The sequence below is a fragment of the Rosa chinensis genome, chromosome 4 (genome assembly GCF_002994745.2).
Source record: "Rosa chinensis cultivar Old Blush chromosome 4, RchiOBHm-V2, whole genome shotgun sequence".
Classification (NCBI taxonomy): domain Eukaryota; kingdom Viridiplantae; phylum Streptophyta; class Magnoliopsida; order Rosales; family Rosaceae; genus Rosa; species Rosa chinensis.
Window position 1 is genome coordinate 1,841,762 of NC_037091.1, and position 5,726 is coordinate 1,847,487.

Sequence of the window (5,726 nt, forward strand, 5' to 3'; positions counted from 1 at the left end):
TACCCGAGCCTCTCTGGAGCAAACAACCCTCTTCCTCTTACAGGTGACCACACTCCAGTCCCAGTCTCCACAGGAGCCGACTGTTAGTGCCACCGAACCCTCTGTCAATGTACATCTGTCCTAGTCTCCTCGGGAGCCGACGGTAGTGCCGCGACCACAACAGTTATAGAACCAGCCAAGCAAGGGTAACGCCCTAGCAAACCAGCCAAGCTAAAGTCACGCTTTAGCAAGATCTTAATACTTCCCGGTGATTTCGCTCTGCTCAATTTGCAATATTGAGTATCGACTTGTGAACAAAAAGAAACTTTAGCAAAGTCCTCACCACGAGACACAAAGAATCCCGCGACGAGGTTGGTGCTCTCCTCGTCTACAATCGCTCGACAGAAGTCAGGTCAAGGGACACCCCCGATGACCGCACCTGAACGGTGCTGGCATGCCCAAGCAAGAAAAGAGACTGTTGACCAGCCGCAGCATACAGTTAAAATTCTGGAGCCAAACAGGAGTTGCTTTCTTCTTGAGGTTGGCGGTGAGGATGTGCTTTGTCTCTTGGGTGAGTCTGGATGATGTGCCATTGATATGGCGTTATTTCCAGGGACTATATGTTTTACTCTCGATGGTCTCTTTTTTTTTTCTTTTAAAAAAGAGGATCAAATGATTTCACTCCTGCCCCCATGGTGACTTGAACCCATGACTTCGTCATTAGGTAGTGGGTGCTCTAACCACTGAGCTAACGTCACTTTATCTCTCTCAATTGTCTCTTGCTGTCAACGTTATTGCCACTTGTTCTTGCACGTGGTCTGGTTGGTTTGGGACACGGTGTTGATGAAGGGGAGGTGGCTGTTTGTTATGTTGGATGCAGGGTCTAATCGTGACTCTTGGAAGTGGTCTTATGTTCTAGCCCGAGTTGAAGGTCGATTAGGTTGGTTAGGGGTTGGGCCTGCTTGGCTCATGGATGTCATTGCAGATGACGGACCCGTAACTGAGGTTGCTCTTTGGGAGAGGTGTGGGGATTTTATGTCCATCACCGGATGTTCCTGCTTTATGTAACCGTATTTTACGGAATATAATGCTTCTTTCTTTCTCAAAATTTTTTTAAGTCAGAAAGGGATATGATTGTGTTTCTCTATCCTTATCAATTTATATTAGAAATTCATCATTCACTTATCATCCACTTAATTAGAGTAGGGGGATATATGATGGTTTGGTTTCCATTCAATACAAATTAGTGGCATCCAAATAGCTAGTTAGGACCTATAAATATTGGTATCATTTGCAGGCTTAGCAAAATCATCAAAGTATAATCAACTTGACAATAAAAAATGCACACAAGGTCGTCAAAAACAAATGGGCTTTGACGTACGTGTCATGTCAACATCAAAGATAAATATAATAAAATTTCACTATTATCTGCTGCTGGCCTACTGCTCGCAACCTCTAGCTCATAGTAAATCAGCCGCATTCATGGGCATCTCGTCAATCTGTGTACTGTTCAATGTCTCTTAGGATCCTGATATCATCTTTCTTGACAAAGTTTATTGCCGCACCCTTTCGTCCAAACCGACCCGAATGACCAATCCTATGTATGTATAGCTCTAGATTATTTGGAAGATCGTAGTTGATAACCAGCGAAACCTGCTGAACATTGATGCCCCGACCCCAAACATCAGTTGTGATGAGGACTCGTGAAAGACCTTTCTGAAACTCTTTCATAATAGCATCAGCTCGCTCCTTCTGAGGCATGTCTCCATGTCGGACCAAATGATGTAAAGAAAACAAAAGCAATACATCAAAAGAACACAAAAGACAATAGTCACATGATATTAGTTTCATAGTGGGACATTATGATTACCATTGTTCTGCAGATCAATGCTTTGTCCTGCCATCTCAGCTACAGCTTTCAGCAACAAGGATTCTTCACAGTAGTAAGGCAAGCACAGCAGCAGCAGCCTCACTCCACAGCAATACCAGAAAGTCACGAGCAAACAAAACAAGAACAGTAAGGAAGAAGATCTTCTATGTTATACTACTAGAGCTTTCAGAATAGGACTGATCTTAATGCAAGTTGTAGTTAACATAGGGACTTTTTCCTGATATATATATATATATATATAGAGGCCTAAACTTAGCCTTGTGCTCATCCCATAAAGAGTCCAAGGCTTGATAAAGAGTTTATCAGCAGAAGCTTAATGTTTATCATGTATACTTGATGTCAATCAGGTTATTTGACAGATAAGATTCCTACTTCAATCAAGAGACATATACCTTAATTGATAACAGGATAGAGTCCTAGATATGTATTTCTATTGTTTAATTTTCAGATTAAATCAAAGCTTATTAACTTAATGCATTTTAGATAATGACAAGTACTCCAATATGTTTTCCAACACTCCATGCATTGCAGACACAGAAAAGTTACTAGTCCGCATCTTTTCAGTAAGCCAGTCTACTTTTCGCCTTGTGTTGCAGAAAATAACAGCTTGTGTGATCGTAAAGGTATCATAGAGATCGCACAGAGTATCAAACTTCTAATCTTCTTTTTCAACTGCAACGAAAAATTGCTTGATTCCCTGCGCCATGACCACACACATTTAGTACACAATATTGCATTCGAATAGTAATGCATCATCATCAAAAATATGAAACAACATTATTCCTCGTGTATATTAACTTACCTCCAAAGTCAGCTCGTCACGTTTAACCAGGATCCTTATAGGATCGGTCATGAACTTGTTGGTCATCTCCAAAATTTCATTAGGGAGCGTCGCGGAGATCAAGCAAACTTGTAGGGTATCTTGTAGATGTCTGTAGACTTCGTAAATTTTCTTCTTGAAGCCTCTGCTCAACATCTCATCAGATTCATCAAGAATTAGTAGTTTGATGTGTCGAGTGTGTAGACTTCCCCTCTGAATCATGTCATGGACTCTACCGGGAGTTCATGACACCACCTGAACTCTGTTTTCTAGCTTTCTGATATCCTCACCCACGCTTTTGCCTCCAATGCAGGAATGCGCTTGAATACTCATGTAGTTTCCCATTGCCAGTATCACTTTCTCTGTCTGTGTCGCCAATTCCCTCGTTGGAGACAATATCAACACCTGAACCCTAGAATACATTGTAACTAATTAAACACATAACAAACAAGCCTCAACACTACCCCTAAACTTAACGGTAGATAGTAAAGTAAAATCCAATGAAACAAACTAGCTACGAGAACTTTATCAGGCTTTGAAACATGTGATGCTCTAAAATTTCCAAACGGAAAGGTCTACATGCAATAATGTGTTATTAATCCGATTGTGGTAAACTAAGTTAACTCCGTATAGAGGTAGACTAATTTGCGGTGCAATTTAAAATTTTAAATAGTATTGTCTAGGACTGTCGTCTACCATTAACATGTACTTGAATAAATCTTGAAAAATTATAAATAAGCCCTAACCCTATAGACTAGAACTAAAATCAATCAAATAAATTAGGGAACCTACTCTCTGGAGGAGGTGTCGACGGTTTGGCAAGAAGCTAGGGCAATCATGGAGGTCTTTCCAATGCTAGATTGAGCCTGAGCTATGACGTCACAGCCCTCGATTATGGGTCTGATGGCCCTTTGCTGGATGGCGGAGGGCTTCTCGAAGCCGTAGTTGTAGATGCCTCGGAGGAGCTCGTCCTTGAGGTTCATCTGATCGAAGCTCATGATCGGCTTTATATCATCTGACGGCACAAACTCCAGCTTCTCCTTCAGCACCTTGCCGCCGCCCTGAACCGGTCGGGTCATCGGAACCACGCTCGCTCTCGCGGTTGCTATTTCTGCCATGTTTGGTTTGTCGAGTTGCACCGAAAATATTTAGGTTAATTTGTTAGAGTTGTTTGAGAGAGTTACCTAGTAAGTCCCTTTTATAGGGTTTGGTGTACTTTGGCGTTCCTTACCGCCCAAGCAGCCTTTACAAGTTACCAAACCTGTATTCATCTAGGAAATATGTATTTTACCCTTTTTGATCTTGGAAATATGTATTTTACCATTTCAAATTATCAGACAATTTTATAAGATTTGTTTTGTATGCATATTGCCTCCAAAGTAAGGGCTTAGCTAGATTCCGGAGCACTCCAAATCTAGACCAAGCATGAAACTCCAAAATATGGGCTTATGTACCATGCCTCCTAGATTGGTCAAAGCAACACCAAAGCTTGAGGCTAAAAACGCGGTTGCTTTCTGTACGCGTTGTACCAACAAGTAGTAACATGTATCCAAATGTGTAACGTTGTATACATGTATAGTTATGTATTAAAACTAACCACTATATGCAACGAATTAAAAGAAAACATTGCCTTGAGAATTCAGATCAGGTTACCAATTAGTATACTAAATAATAACTCAAGGCTTGAGTTCGAGTTTCTTATTTCTAGGTTTAGGATTTTACCTAGAAATTAACAAAGTTAAACATGTGATAATAATTGAATGGAATCGCACTTATGTTTAGTCACTAATTCACTATTATATCTAGATCATATTTTCTTGGCTCAATTACTGAGCAAGTGATCAATCACCACTGACAAGACCTAATATAGTACTCAAGAGTCCAGAGTGGCTGCTCCAGCCTATAAGGAGCCAAGCTAAGAACTTCCTTTTTTTTTTTTTTTTTGAAATAAGGAGCCAAGCTAAGATTTAAAAAACATATAATTGTCACACCCCTTTTTGAAGGATAATACATATTTCCCATGCAACATAGTCATATGGTATGAAAAAGGAGAGAATCCTAGCTTTCTCTCCTCCAATCCCATGCACAGGTTCTTCTCAGTACTATCCACGCTCGTCTGGTGGCAGCAAGACGCCAGTGCCAATTTTAGTCGCACTGACTTTGTGGTGTCACTGCTGGACGGGTGATGCATATAGAGAGTGCTTTGTGAATTTCGAGATAGTCTTGACTTGGAGATTGAACAAGATGGTGTTGCTGGACTCGGTCTTGCGGCTGATCTATGGAGAATGCGGTCATGGCTTTAACGATGTGGTGGGTTTAGATATGTTTCTAGGTGTCGGTGAAGACTCGATGGCATCAGTTTCTTTGCGATGTGAGGCACTGGTCTGTGGAGATGAGGGTGGTCACGGCATGTATCGACGACCATACAAAGAGTTGAAGGAGGTAGCTCTTAGTTGAGGTTGACCAGGCCATCTGTTTGGGCTTTGGGCTGGAATGTTCTTTTAGACCATTAAGCTGTTGTCCTTCTAATTAGTTTAGTTTTTCTTTGCTTCTCTATTCCCTACTTTTGTAGGAAATTATGCACTTTTGTGTTTTTTTGTGTGCCTATTTACTATGTATGTTTCATAGTTCATAGGCTCGCTTTTAATAAGTGAGCACTGGATGTAATAGAGAGTGGTGCTAGCGTGCCACTTTTTTCTTACTTACCCATTATTATGTTGGTAGTAGAAGGTATTTATTCGTGTCATTCTGAGTGGAATTAAAAAAAAAAGGATAATACATATTTCCAAGATCAAAAAGGGTAAAATACATATTTCCTAGATGAATACAGGTTTGGTAACTTGTAAAGGCTGCTTGGGCGGTAAGGAACGCCAAAGTACACCAAACCCTATAAAAGGGACTTACTAGGTAACTCTCTCAAACAACTCTAACAAATTAACCTAAATATTTTCGGTGCAACTCGACAAACCAAACATGGCAGCAATAGCAACCGCGAGAGCGAGCGTGGTTCCGATGACCCGACCAGTTCAGGGCGGC

The 5,726-nt window shown here is 40.9% G+C and overlaps 1 pseudogene; it reads right to left on the reverse strand.

The window, feature by feature from the left end:
* Positions 1 to 1,439: 1,439 nt before the first annotated feature.
* On the reverse strand, positions 1,440 to 3,703 carry LOC112198584 (annotated as a pseudogene).
* Positions 3,704 to 5,726: the final 2,023 nt, after the last annotated feature.